At 38.8% G+C, this 15,676-nt stretch overlaps 1 protein-coding gene across 4 annotated transcripts in view; it reads right to left on the reverse strand.

The window, feature by feature from the left end:
- Window positions 1–15,676, reverse strand: part of XKR6 (XK related 6) — a 264,606-nt gene that overhangs the window by 177,765 nt on the left and 71,165 nt on the right. The window contains exon 2 of one of the 4 annotated variants that reach the window (XR_005719819.1): window positions 1,938–2,050. The exons of 1 other annotated variant lie outside the window; for it this stretch is intronic. The gene's annotated coding sequence lies outside the window, so the exon portion shown is untranslated. Of the gene's footprint in view, window positions 1–226; window positions 8,475–15,676 lie in introns of those variants that run through there. 2 more of the 4 variants (XR_005719822.1, XR_005719825.1) reach the window with 2 other exon arrangements.

Below are 15,676 nucleotides of genomic sequence, written 5' to 3' on the forward strand. Positions count from 1 at the left end.
GTTCTCCTTAGTAACAAGGCTGTTTACTTACAACAAAATAAATACTAAACTATACTCATACATGTTACCTATTTAAATATTTACTGGGTCAAAATACCTTCATATTTACTGTTTGAAAATATAAAGTGGTACTGGTTTTGGCTTTATTCTTTTTTAAGCTATCATTAAGGAAACAGACGTTCAGATGCATAAATGAGATTTTTTATCTCCTTCTGACATAACTCACCTTGAGAAACTATGTTTTAGCCAAGTAGCAGTGGTTCAAGTCTTTGTACGTCTACTACACTAGCTTTTAGCACGTGAAATAGGAAAGATGATCCTCAAAGTTCTTGTAAACTCAAAAAGGGTCCATCTATATAGGGATTTATTTGAAAAAGAAAAACAATTTTGTTTTGGAACATACAAGACATGGTTATTTTAAACCAGTAATTCTCATAGAAACATTAATATACAAAAATGAACTACAGGAACAATTCTCTTAATTACAGGTTTAAAAACCATGCTATTTAGACCAGCCTATTTAATGATTCCATAGAAAATTGAAAGTTCGGCGTTCACATTTCCAAAAGAAGAGGAAAACAACAAATTAGGAAACAAAATAAAACAAGGAAACAACCTATTGTATACTGCTTTTTTTAAGAACAAGGCTAGGCTGAATTATTTAAGTATAAATTGAGCTCACAGATATTAAGTTATTGCACTCTGGATTAGCCAAAACAATGCCTGGATTTACGTAACATGTAAATAAGTATATCATCACAGAAGGTCATATAACATGAAATAGAAGAATATATTTTATAAATTTTAGGTCATTCACAACATCTGAGAAAATACTACCCATAAAATACTATTTGTGATGCTATTTGGAGGACAATGCTGTTTGTAGGGAACTTAGGTGCTGTTTAGAACTATACTATAACTGAGTTTCTAGAAGAAAACATGAAAATAAACATGACTGTAAGAAATAATTCTTAATGCTGTCAGTAGTTTAGAATTTGCCCTTGGTATTACTCTCTGGAAGAGAATGACAATTTCATTTTCTCAGCATCTCATCAGTTAAACAAACTGATGTATAATTTATTTAGACTAAATGTAAGTAAATTTATATTATTATTTTTGCTATTGATGGCATTACATGTAGTAGAGGAAATGAAATAAAGAACCACTTACTCTGAAAAAGTAGCTAAGTATAAGATCTGAATTTGAGCAAAGAATCTGCTGAGATTCCATTCTGGAGGGGTCTGGGAGGATCAGGTCTAGGAATTGTCTGCTACATCAACACATTTAACAGGACATGGTCCATCAGAATAAACTTAATAAAGAGAGCCTCTACACCCCCCTAAAAATGTTTTACTATAATAGAGTGCTGCTATCATAAAATATATTTTGAACTAAGATACATGCAATAATAAGAGCAGAGTTAACTGACAGAACTAACACTCTTAATGGGCACTTCACATTAAAAAAAAACAAAAACACACAATACATAAAACATCAAAATTCTTTATGACAGAAAAACCTGTGGCAAGAATCTTTACTATCTAGTCTGAAAAACTTGTTAAGTCCACAGTTCCTTTGGAGAGCAAACTATATTGGATTTCAAAGGGGGGAAAATTATTTCAATCTGCCAATACCTAACAGTCTGAGGTGCTTTCCTATAATAAACATTTTGCTGCTACTTCAGTAGCTCACAAGATCTCAGTTTTTTAAAAGTATGTTTAACCAACTCTAAAAGGTTTAATTGACATATAGTTTTATATAATTAATCTTTTTGGTATTAAACACTTGAACCAGTTTAGTTAGGGTGCCAGCATGTTGTTTAACATCTTTGGTTCACAACTTACAGAAAAATTAAGCTTATAAAGAAAGGAATTGGGGTAGGAGAGGAGACACAGAAAAAAATGAAGGCCTCTCTTTGTCTCAGGCTTTGCCATTACCATTCTGTCTGCAGTGGTTTCAGGACGAGGCGATCGCACACCGTCTAGTCAGAAATCAGATGACCTCAAAACAACCTCATCTCAGTCTTAGGCCTCATGTCTTTCGTTTAGAGCTAAAAACAAAAATACATGTGAATGAACAAAAGGTCATGAAATGAAATCTCTAACATGACACTGAAATGTAAAATATTAGAAGCCATTATTAACCTCAGAAAAATGAATATGTACACATCTCCATCCAGAGTATCGTAACCTTCCTTAGAATGACAGGGTACCCTTCTTACCCTGTCAGCTGCTAGGTATGACAATAATGACAATTTAACTCCAAGGTGGTTCAACAGAGCCAGAGTAGTACTTTATTCATTCATCTCCTGAGATTATGAAATGTTTGTTTATTTCTCACAGAGTTCAATGTAACAATATCATTAATGAAGCTAATGATGTTAGACAGTCTTCTTTATACACATAAACCAAGGCAAGAAAGAAAAGTGTAATGATGAACCAGAAGAATGGTCTGGCCCTAAGAAACACATTTTTGTGTATTGTAAGAACTCCTCATTCCAACAGTGAAGTAGATGAAAATTAACCTGTTTCTACAATCAAAGTAAGTGCCCACTCATTCAACAAACACTGAATGTCCTAACCGCTGGAAGCCAAATCCTAAAGATGAGAGATGGCTCCAAACCTCAGTTGAGTCGGATCCTAGCCTTTTATTTCCTAACTTTTTGCCTTAGGTCTGGGTTATAATGCGAAGAGGACAGAAAACAAGGACTGCTCTGTTTCCACGAGAGGAGGAAGGCAGTATGTATCAGGGACAACAGACTGCACGGTAGGGCTGGAAACAAAACCCACTGAGAAGCACAGCGCTCACGATGCAAGTGAACGTCAGTCACCAACTGGTCTCTTTTTAAATTTTTTTTTTTTAATTTTAACTTTTTTGGCTGTTCTGGTCTTTGCTGCTGCAGGTGGGCTTTCTCTAGCTGTGGCGAGTGGGGGCTACATTCTCATTGTGGTGTGAGAGCGTCTCACTGCAGTTGCTTCTCTTGTCGCTGAGCATGGGCTCAAGCTCGTGGGCTTCCGTACTTGTGGCGCACAGGCTCAGTAGCTGCGGTGCTTCGCAGCGTGTGGGATCTTCCCAGACCGGGGATCAAACCAGTGCCCCTTACACTGCAAGGCAGATTCTTAACCACCGTACCACCAGGGAAGCCCTGGTCTCTATTTTAGTGTGAAGCCTGTGTTTTCAAAACCCTACATTAATCCTGAAAATTAGTTCTCTTTCATTCGTACAGCCTCAGTGGTTTCAACAAGTGTAAACATTTCAGACTATTTTGTAAGGTTAAACGAGCCAAGAAGCTTTCAAAATCACTTACTATAAGAGTACTTCATTCACCTGAAGCCACAATTTAAAACTCAGAAATTCTGTAGCCATAGTTCCACTAAAAGAGATGGCCTTAACTATAGTGTAATAAAAATGAATATCTTATAAATTTTTATGCCATTCATAAATATCTACTAAGTAAAATACATGAATTACCACTAGAGTCTACACATTGTTTAATGTTTTGCATTTCTCTATACCAACGAAATTCTTTAATTGTATATGAATATGGTACCTTACCAAAAAATATCAAAATATATACATATGGTTCAATTTAAACTCTATGTTTGTCTTAAATCAGGGTGTCATAAACACATCTGAATTAGCTTATCTTCTTAATTTTTTATGTGAAGTCCAACTAAATTTAATATCTAGACAACTGTTACAAAGTTAAATGATTTGACTTTGAAGTTTCTAAGTCTCAGAACCATCCTTTAATAAACTGTAATTTATACTTAAATATTTAGAATAAAGAAGAAAAGAACTGTTTTGAGTCATATCTAGATTTAGGGTATGATTTGCCTCAAGTGAAAATATTAAAAACAAATTCAATAAGCTTTGAAGATCATTTTCCCATGGATGTTCATAAGATGATTCTGTAAGCTTTTTATTTTGATGCATTAAAATTTTCATCAAGGAAAACTGCATGCCGGTCTTATTTGTAAGCAGTCAGTGCTGCCTCCTTTATCACGTATGTCATAGATTCCTGTTTTCCGTTGCAATAGATTTCAAAGAAAACATAAATAATCGACAGATGCACACTTTTTCTATGAGCCTTAAACACTTACCTAAAAATCTCAAATTTGTGTCTTACATCAACAAAGAGAACTCACAGTTCTTCTCAGCTCATATTTGCTAGCATTCTTTGGCAAAAATAAAAAAGTAGCTGCCTCTTCAAAACTCTAATCTTTCCCTTGAGTAACTTTTAGCCTCATGCATCCTATGTTCACAGCTTCAGTCATAGTATGTTTTGTCTTACAAATTACAGCTCTATCATATTCCCTGAACCAATTCATCCAACCCAGAAAATGCAACAACAAATATCTGACACTATTTTTCAAATTCTACAATTTTCACTGCTCCCACTTTGGGCAAGGCCTTTAATGATAAACCAATGAGATTTTAATACTCAGAAGACATGCTTTACAGCTAATTACGGCAAGTAATCTTATACTCAGTTTTAAATCATACTGATCATAAAACTCCATCTGTCACTTCAAGACTCCTATATTGAGGTCTCCTGTTTAATAAAATCAAAGAGTTCCATTAAGTTAATTTTTTTAACTTATAAATTTCAACAGATCATAGAATCAAATTTCTATAAAAACAATGCCTATCTGTTTAAGTGTATCCAATGAAATAAACATTCTCATGAAAAATCAGTCCCTTAGTTTAGATGTGACTGTAAGTGCCATATATTTATCAGTCAGAAAATCTCAAATTCAAGTATTCTATGAGAAGATGGGAAAATGTTCCAAAAAATGATGTTGAGACAACTGCCAGCCATTTGGAAAACTTATGGCTAAATCCTTACCTTCATTCCTTTACAAAACAAATTCCAGGTATACCACAATAAAGTTAAAACATGAGCCTATGAAAATACTTGAAGAAAAAAATTTAATAAATTTTGAAATACAGGAAGGACTTTATGATTTTTTTAATTGTAGAAGTCAAAAAGAAGTCACAATTGATTTTATAAAAGACAAATCAAACAAAGAAATCAATTATAAAAAAAACAAACAATAAACCAAGGTAAATATTTGCATCAAATATTAATATGCACAGTCTTGACAAATTGCTAAGAAAAAGACAATTCATTGGAAAATGGGCAATGACTACAGACAATTCACTGAAAAATAAAAATGATCTATAAACATGAAAACATCTTCAAACACTCATAACTTAAGAAATGTAAATTAAAACAACATACTAACAGATGAGCAATGACGATCAAGAATTGGGGGGATGGGGTGCTCAACTATACCAGCAGGAGAGGTGTAAACTGATACTAAATGTTGGTGGAACAAGGCAATATCTATAAAAATGTAGAAACCTACATGTTTTTGACCCACAAATTTGACTTCTAGGACCAGGATTCTTTATATTTCTTCTTTCATGTAAGCAAAAATATTTGTACAAGGAGACTATAATGACAATGTTACAGCTTTAACATTAACCTACAATAATGAAAGAAAAATCTGGAAAATCATCCTACTGTCTGTCAACAGGAAGCTGGTTAAAAAAAATTATGTTTCATTTCATCTATCTGAGGAAAGATGTCCTGTAGGACACCTTTCCAGTAGGTTTCACCAACTATCTGAAAGAACAGCAGTCCTATAAAACCTTTCATACGCCAAAATGGAATAAAGCAAAGAAGCAATCACCTTAGGACACACCTGCTAACGGATGCACAAAATAAATCGAGGTAAGCACAGATGCTCACATAGTTCAAAGCTACGGAAGCTAGATACCGAGATGCTGAGTGTGGTTCCTGGGGAAGGACTTTAGTGGGGCCACTTTCACTGACTGGGGTGCACAATGCCTCTGTAACAGCCAGCTGGAAAACAGACACCATAGGCTAGTTTGGCTTTTTGCTCTTTTTTTCATAAAAGCAAAAACCCTCCTTGGAATTCTTCTGGTTAGAGAAAATAGGCACTAAAGTAGGACTTTCTTTAAAATGAACTAGAATAAAGAGAATTTTCAAAGAGTAGGGGATACCAGTGTCAGAAAGTGCATAAATGACACCACTAAACAGATACACAATATCATTCATTTAAAAAGTAATTTTTAAAAAGCATGCAAGAGTGTGAGTAAAAAAAGGTAAAAAACATGAAAATTATGAAAAGCTATCCAAGAAACTGTCAAAACATGTAAGAATTGGGGGAAGGGCTTTCTACTTATTACTTTATAACTACTGTATGTAATTTTTGTCATATATGTAATTATTGTTTAGAACTAAAATGTTTTTCAAGGATGCTTTGCTATTTCGGTATTTCAAGACTATAGATCGATTTCTCAAAATGGAAGAGAATCGACAGCCTTGAGTCATGTCTCACGAGCCATCCTCTGAACATGAGGATGTCTGAGGACCACAGGGGTGCTCAGTGGTCACCCCGATACAAACTGTCATCATGGCCCTGGGCACCGTGCTTCTTGAAGCTGGCCACCACTAGCTTCTGCATGCTCCTAACTCTGCACCTGCAGGCAAAGTACACTCTTATAAACCAGGGGCAGGTTGCAAGGTTTGAGTTTACGTTTAAGTGCCTAATGGGCTAACCAATAATAGCCCAGCATGCGCCTCAAAGTCAGTCATCGCTTGTTTACCATACCCTCTATCCTAGAGACAGGGCCAGTCCACTGAGCGTGTTGTTGCTAGAGATGTCTCCAGCGATCATAGTCGCCAAACCCAACTCCTTCAAATGACACTCTTGCCATTCGATGTGATACCCACGATGACAGACAACACGTGAAACTGGCCAGGCTTCCCAGTAAAACGCTGCTGAAGAAAATCAGTCTCCTAGGAAGGAGGGAAAAATGAACAAAATAGGCTCCAAAGAAAAAAAAATCTGTCCATTTCAAAATGGTCCTAACTCTAAAAACCTTTTCATGTTTATCCCAAATCAGCACTAAGCAGAGACAGAACTTCTGAACTATTCAGCAGGACAAGGAGGAATATCTCCTCCCCTGGCACGACTAGATGTTGGCACTTGCAGGAACCCTTCACCCTCAAAAGTTTATGACAAATGGACCTGATAATTACAAGCACCATTTCTCACTCTGAGCCACGGCGCGTGACCACTGGCATGTACACAATTTCAACCTGCATTTTCCTTCAGTTATTAGGCCACTATAATTGAAAGTGCTGTGGGACTTATCAGCATATTAATTAATGCTAATTAATTTTTCCTGAGCCCTTACTAGTATATTGTAATAAATTCCAAACCCTTCTCTCTCTCCTATGTAAGGGTACACAGGGATCTCTTTTCTAAGGCTAACTCTACCCCTATCACACAGTCCCTGTGGAATTTTAGTCCATGAATGAGTCCCTCCTTCATTTACATCTTCCGTTTTCTCTCCAATGGTTCCTTTCCTTTTGTCCACAGAAACTTTCAGACCAAATCCACAATCCATTTCCTTGAACACATCACTGAGTTTAGCGAACGTCCTTCTTCCTCTTTGTGGCAGATATCCTGCCACATTTGTAGAGGGATCTACATTTGTTCATCCACTCTTTTCTGAAAAGTGAGCGAGTGCCAGAGTATGGGGACACACATCAGCACGGCGCCCCGGGAGCTTATGGCTCCACTGCACAGGTAGCAAATACAGTTTACTACCAAGTACTCCTAAGGCCTCACCTACAGGCTCCCTGCGTGCTCCTAACAGGCAGCATCTTCTCTCTCAACTGACAATTCAGGTTCTGAAATGACTTCTACCCTGAGCTTAAAAGAGCTGTCACTGATTTTTCTATCTTCCACTTCTCTCAGTATTTAATGTTTTTTTTATATAGTAGGTATTCAAAATGGGCACAGTGGACAAATCAGAATGGAGGAAAACAGACTGATAACGAAGCTAATTACAATAGTAAAAGAAAGCAAGCATGTTTAATAATATTCCCTATTAGTAGGCATATTGCAAATTGCCTTATGGATTCGTCCTATTTTCTCTCATAATGATGAAACATACACGAACTCAAACAAGAAATATCTTTAAACAAACGCCCTGATACAACCTGATCACTATGTGAACACAATGCTCAGATTATGCTGCAATTCATTTGTGCTTACCACAGTAGCTGTGGGCGGCAGTGGTCTAGTTCTCCCATATTGAAACTATTAAAATTAGATAATAGACATCCAGGTAAACCCTACATTTAATTGAAAGAAATGATTACTTTGTTACAAATGATACAAGCCAATGACAGTCCATACTAACTAGCCATTATATCCTGCAAGTTATTGGATGTATGCTACCCTTTACCTGTGTGTGTGTATGGGGCTGTTTGAAACTTTGAAACTTTGCAGAATACTGCTATTCTTTCCATTGTTCATAGTTTTAGCAAATGCTAAACATCAATGTCCACCATGTGTATCGATTTTAGCAGCAAATTAACATACTTATATTCTAGTAAATGAAAATAAGCATCGAGTATTTTCACCTTATTGTGGCATGCAGAGCAAGATATCAAATTTAAGTTAAACATTTAAGAGTTCTGACTACATTCCATTAGAACTATTGGAACAAATCTAGAAAGATATTTAAGAGTTATTTTAGAAAGTAATATATTCATCTAACATAAGCTATAGATATCTTAGCTCTTCTCAGGCCTTTTCTTTATTGGAGTAAAATTGCTTTACCATGTTGTGTTAGTTTCTGCTGAACAACAAGGTAAATCAGCCATATTAATACAAATATCCCCTCCCTCTTGAGCCTCCCTCCTACCCCTCCATCCCACCCCTCTAGGTCATTACAGAGCACTCTTCTGACTTCCAATAAATTTTATCTTCTGATAACTAACACTTAACATTTTTTTAAACAATACAGTACAAAACTACACACAGGTTATGCTGTATCCCACCTGACTTTTGGCCTATTTTTCCAAACTATCCAGATGTTGAAATTCTCTTGGTTCTGAAAACTAATATACTTGCCTCTTTCCTGGTTTTCAATTACAGAAATTCAGTTCAGCAAAGCTCACTCATGTTTGCTTCTCAGCTTTGCAGAAGCAGGGCTATGATACCTGGAGAAAACATTTTATGTTCCACAAGCCTTCTGGGGTTATATTACCTAGCTTAATTCCAAGATCCAGAACTAATCCTCTGAGGGTCTGCAAAAATAAATCAGTTAAAGGTATCCAGTAGAGTCATCTCCCAGGGATGGACTGATTTCAATGGACATAACTAAGACCAGAATACCAGTTCAGCAGCGAAGAGCTACAACAGCCAACAGAACCGAGAGAAATGAGAGCCCTCTGGTCAGTGTGTTCTCATACACCCAGGTCCACAAGCAAACCATACTGGAAACCACTATATAATCAAAGGGAATCAGATAATTGAATCATTTGCTCACTGAACTCTTTCCATGAAGACATGCACACAGGAAGCTAAATTATAATCATGCATTTGTTCAGGGAGCACAGAAATCTAAGCAAAAGAATCCATTACCTATTTTAAAACATCAGGGTAAACAGTCTCTGGTATCATTCTCTACCACAGGATTATTACTCTAGTAAAATTGAGTTTTCATACCAATCCCAAAGAAAAGCAATGCCAAAGAATGCTCAAACTACCGCACAATTGCACTCATCTCACACACTAGTAAAGTAATGCTTAAAATTCTCCAAGCCAGGCTTCAGCAATACGTGAACCGTGAACTTCCAGATGTTCAAGCTGGTTATAGAAAAGGCAGAGGAACCAGAGATCAAACTGCCAACTTCTGCTGGATCATCGAAAAAGCAGGAGAGTTCCAGAAAAATATCTATTTCTGCTTTACTAACTATGCCAAAGCCTTTGACTGTGTGGATCACAAGAAACTGTGGAAAATTCTGAAAGAGAATTTTCAGACCACTTGATCTGCCTCTTAAGAAATCTGTAGGCATGTCAGGAAGCAAAAGTTAGAACTGGACATGGAACAACAGACTGGTTCCAGATAGGAAAAGGAGTATGTCAAGGCTGTATATTGTCACCCTGCTTATTTAACTTATATGCAGAGTACATCATGAGAAACGCTGGGCTGAAGAAAGCACAAGCTGGAATCAAGACGGACGGGAGAAATATCAACAACCTCAGATATGCAGATGACACCACCCTTATGGCAGAAAGTGAAGAGGAACTAAAAAACCTCTTGATGAAAGTGAAAGAGGAGAGCGAAAAAGTTGGCTTAAAGCTCAACATTCAGAAAACTAAGATCATGGCATCTGGTCCCATCACTTCATGGCAAATAGATGGGGAAACAGTGGAAACAGTGTCAGACTTTATTTTTCTGGGCTCCAAAATCACTGCAGATGGGTGACTACAGCCATGAAATTAAAAGATGCTTACTCCTTGGAAGGAAAGTTATGACCAACCTGGACAGCATATTAAAAAGCATGGAAAAAAAATTAAAAAAAAAAAAAAAACATGGACATTACTTTGCCAACAAAGGTCTGTCTAGTCAAGGCTATGGTTTTTCCAGTGGTCATGTAGGGATGTGAGAGTTGGACTATAAAGAAAGTTGAGTGCAGAAGAATTGATGCTTTTGAACGGTGGTGGTGGAGAAGATTTTTGAGAGTCCCTTGGGACTGCAAGGAGATCCAACCAGTCCATCCTAAAGGAGATCAGTCCTAGGTATTCATTGGAATAACTGATGTTGAAGCTGAAACTCCAATACTCTGGCCACCTGATGCAAAGAGCTGACTAATTGGAAAAGACCCTGATGCTGGGAAAGTTTGAGGGCAGGAGGAGACTGGGACAATGGCATCACTGAATCAATGGACATGGGTTTGGGTGGACTCCGGGAGTTGGTGATGAACAGGGAGGCCTGGCGTGCTGCGGTTCATGGGGTCACAAAGAGTCAGACACGATTGAGCGACTGAACTGAACTGAACTGAAAACTGAGTACTAAATGAGGGTGCTCTGGTATTCGAATTAACAGTATAAAAACCTGCCTGTATTACTTGACTAACCAACTCGGTTCCTGACAGTGCTACTTCTTACCTAAATACAATATACCCCACCAGGCTATGATCAAGTTCGGCTGGCCTGCAGGTTAGTCTTTCCTACAGACTCTGTAGTCATACTGATACAGCTCAAGGCCAACTCCTGCTTCTGTAGGCTCCAGGGGAGCTTCTAGAGACCGCATCACATGCATTGGCAGGCTCAAGGTCTCTTCCTCCATCTTCAAGGCAGGCATCAGCAGCAGTGTAGATCTTCAAATCCCTCTGACTCTGACCCTCCTGCCCCCTCCTTTCACTTGTCAGGCCCCCTGAGATTATATACCCCACCCTAGATAATCCAGGATAATCACACCATCTCCAAATCCTTAACTTAATCACATCCACAAAGTCCCTTCTGCATTGTGACTTAACATAGTTTCTGGGGCTTAGGACGTGACATCATTGGAGGATCATGATTGGCCTACAGAGTTACTGCATAGATACTATAGTCTTACCACTGATTCTATGTTACCCATTTTAAATTTGGTGAAAAAGTTCAATTTATCTGGAAACTGCAATACTATTAACTAAGGAGGACATGGCTATTTCCATGCATAGTTTATACTAAAATTAGACTTCAGTTTTCTATTTCAGTTTTTACACAAGATGAGTGATGTCTGATTTACCAATGGGGAAAAGAAGAAAATATCAGTTAAGCAATCATTAAACCCTTAACCCTGTACCGATTAATATGGGACCAATTAGCCAGAATGAGGTTAATATATGAGGGATCTAAATGTTTTGTTGAATTTGTCCTATTAAAAATGGGATATATGCAAAGGACAGAAACAAACTACTGGGTTTATTAATCATACTCTAATTACCAAACAAGTGCAAGCTTTCAACCATCTCAATTTTAAGCATCCTATTCACCCACCACCTAATCTTCCAGAGCAGTCGTCCTGACTATTGCTTACCTCCTGGAGATGCCAGCTCCAACAATTCCTCAACCAAAATGGATCCTTCAACTCACTGATCCTACCACTTTTTGTTATTTCTCCCCTGTCCTGATCCTCACATCCCAGTTTCACAGTCCACCACTCTCTATGGATATATTCTTGTGCCTCCCTCCTCTCATCTCATGGTACCACAACTAGCAAAAACCCAACATTCATATCCAACTTTCTGCCTACTTCATGCCAGCCCAAGAGCAGTTTAACACGGCAGGAGAAAAATCTCCACCACTAACTTCGAAGAGCCGCTTTCAGCCACCCCCTAATGAAACTACATTTCCTCAATTCACAGATTTTCCACTTTTCCAGATAATTATTTCCCACTCTCACCCTCTGTAACCCTGAAGACCTTTCTTCCCCAGTCCTCACTTTAAGCTGATAACCGTTACTTCCTGTAGAAACCAACAGATCCATGGGATCTCACCTCATCCTGTACCCACTGACTTGCAGCTTACACATATATGCTCCTCTCCCTCCACTGGTCTGGATTAACTGGCATTTCCTCATTGCAGTCTGTGGGGCCCTATGTGGGAAACCTTAAAAAAAGGGCTAGCTTTTGTGGTTGGAAACTAAGATGGCGTCCAGCGGAAGAGAGGGGCGTGGTCTATGTTAAAGTTTTTGACTGGCTCTCTTGATTTCCATGCATGTGGACAGCGCCTGATCACCATAGACTCCTGTTACAATAAAGCGCATGACGACTTGACCTTTAACATGATTGGTGCAACTATGGCATATTAAGATTTGACCTTTAACATGACTGGTGCAACTATGGCATATTACAATTTGACCTTTAACATGATTGGTGCAACTATGGCATATTACAATTTGACCTTTAACGTGATTGGTGCAACTATAGAAAGTCCCTCGCAAAACTCCGTTGCTTGCCTATATAAACCAGGAATTCGTGGCAATAAAGTGGAACTGCTCAGACAGAACTCCTGTCGCGTCTGATTGTCTCTCGCTCGCCGAGGGGCGGGGCTGGGTTGGCGGACAGCAGGCTCACCTCTCCTCGGGACCCCTTCCCTTGGCTTTGCTGAGGGAAGTTCCACTGCCTCTCTCTTTCTGCGGAGCGCCCCCCACAGCAGTCTTTGACTTTTCCCCTTCTTTTAAAAAAAATCAAGGCTGCAGCTCTAGTTCTAGCTCCCCTCCACTCCTGGTTCATCACCTTTTCTCTCTGTGGACCATGTTTATGAGCAGACAAAAAGCCTGTAATTTTCCCCATTACGCATACCTATTCAGTCTTCTTTCTCCCATCTTCTCCTGGGCTTCCTTGTGGCTCAGCTGGTAAAGAATCCTCCTGCAATGTGTGAGACCTGGGCTCGATCCCTGGGTTGGGAAGATCCCCTGGAGAAGGGAATGGCAACCCACTCCAGTATTCTGGCCTGGAGAATTCCATGGACTGTATGGATAGTTCATAGGGTCACAAAGAGTCGGACACGACTGAATGACTCTCACTTCACTCTCCTTAGCCCACACACCAGGTGCTCACCCCCACAACATACCACAGAAACTTCTCATCAAGGCCATCAGTAATCCTTCAGTTCAGTTCAGCTTACTTGCTCAGTTGTGTCCAACTCTTTGCGACCCCATGAACTGCAGCACGCCAGGCCTCCCTGTCCATCACCAACTCCCAGAGTTTACCCAAACTCATGTCCATCAAGTAGGTGATGCCATCCAGCCATCTCATCCTCTGTCGCCTTCTTCTCCTCCTGCTTTCAATCTTTTCAAGCATCAGGGTCTTTTCCAATGACAGTTCTTCACATCAGGTGGCCAAAGTATTGGAGTTTCAGCTTCAACATCAGTCCTTCCAATGAATATTCAGGACTGATTTCCTTTAGGATGGACTGGTTTCATCTCCTCACAGTCCAAGGGACTCTCAAGAGTCTTCTCAAACAACACAGTTCAAAACCATCAATTCTTCAGTGTTCAGCTTTCTTTATAGTCCAACTCTCATATCCATACATGACTACCAGAGAAACCTTTGTTGGCAAAGTAATGTCTCTGCTTTTTAATATGCTGTCTAGGTTCATCATAACTTTTCTTCCAAGGAGCAAGCGTCTTTTAATTTCATGGCTGCAATCACCATCTGCAGTGGTTTTGGAGCCCAAGAAAATAAAGTCTGCCACGGTTTCCATTGTTTCCCTATCTATCTGCCATGAAGTGATGGGACCAGTAGCCAGGATCTTAGTTTTCTGAATGTTGAGTTTTAAGCCAACTTTTTCACTCTCCTCTTTCACTTTCATCAAAGGCTCTTAAGTTCCTCTTTGCTTTTTGCCATAAGGGTAGTAGCATCTGCATACCTGAGGTTGCTGATATTTCTCCCTGCAGTCTTGATTCCAGTTTGTGCTTCATCCAGCCCAGCATTTCGCCTGATGTACTCTGCGTATAAGTTAAATAAGCAGGGTGACAATATACAGCCTTGATGTACTCCTTTTCCTATTTGGAACCAGTCTGTTGTTCCATGTCTGTTCCTAACTGTTGCTTCTTGACCTTCATACATATTTCTCAGGAGGCAGGTCAGGTCATTCTTCCATCTCTTGAAGAATTTTCCAGTTTGTCGCGATCCACACAGTCAGTGGCTTTTGCATAATAAAACATAAGTAGATGCTTTTCTGGAATTCTCTTGCTTTTTCACTGATCCAGCGGATGTTGACAATTTGATCTCTGGCTCACTGCCTTTTCTAAATCCACCTTGAACATCTGGAATTTATTGGATAATGTACTGCTAAAGCCTGGCTTCGAGAATTTCGAGCATTACTTTGCTATCATGTGAGATGAGTGCAATTGTGAGGTAGTTTGGGCATTCTTTGGGATTGAGATGAAGACTAATTTTTCCAGTCCTGTGGCCACTGCTGAGTTTTCTAAATTTGCTGACATATTGAGTGTGGCACTTTCACAGCATCAGCTTTCACGATTTGAAATAGCTCAACTGGAATTTCATCACCTCCACTAGCTTTGTTTGTAGTGATGGTGTCTGAGGACCACCTGACTTTGCATTCCAGGATGTCTGGCTCTAGGTGAATGATCACACCATCATGGTTATCTGGATCACGAAGATCTTTTTTGTATAGTTCTTGTGTGTTTTCTTGCCACCTCTTCTTAGTATCTTCTGCTTCTCTTAGATCCATACTATTTCTGTCCTTTATTTTGCCAATATTTGCACAAAATGTTCCCTTGGTGTCTCTAATTTTCTTGAAGAGATCTCTAGTCTTTCCCATTCTATTGTTTTCCTCTATTTCTTTGCACTGATTGCGGACGAAGGCTTTCTTAAAAAAAAAAAAATCTATCCTTGCTATTCTTTGAACTCTGCATTCAAATGGGTATGTCTTTCCTTTCCTCCTTTGCTTTTCCCTTCTCTTCTTTTCTCAGCTATCTGTAAGGCCTCTTCAGACAACCATTTTGCCTTTTTGCATTTCTTTTTCTTGGTGATGGTCTTGATCGCTGCCTCCTGTACAATGTAACAAACCTCCTTCCATAGTTCTTCAGGCACTCTGTCTATCATACCTAATCCTTTTAATCTATTTGTCACTTCCACTGTATAAATTGTAAGGGATTTGATGTAGGTCATACCGGAATGGTCTAGTGGTTTTCCCTACTTTCTTCAATTTAAGTCTGAATTTGGCAATAAGGAGTTCATGATCTGAGCCACAGTCAGCTCCCGGTCTCACAGTCAGCTCTCAGTAATCCTTACATGACTAAATTTAACAGCCGATTCTTG

Source organism: Oryx dammah, unplaced genomic scaffold (assembly GCF_014754425.2).
Source record: "Oryx dammah isolate SB20612 unplaced genomic scaffold, SCBI_Odam_1.1 HiC_scaffold_1, whole genome shotgun sequence".
Taxonomy (NCBI): domain Eukaryota; kingdom Metazoa; phylum Chordata; class Mammalia; order Artiodactyla; family Bovidae; genus Oryx; species Oryx dammah.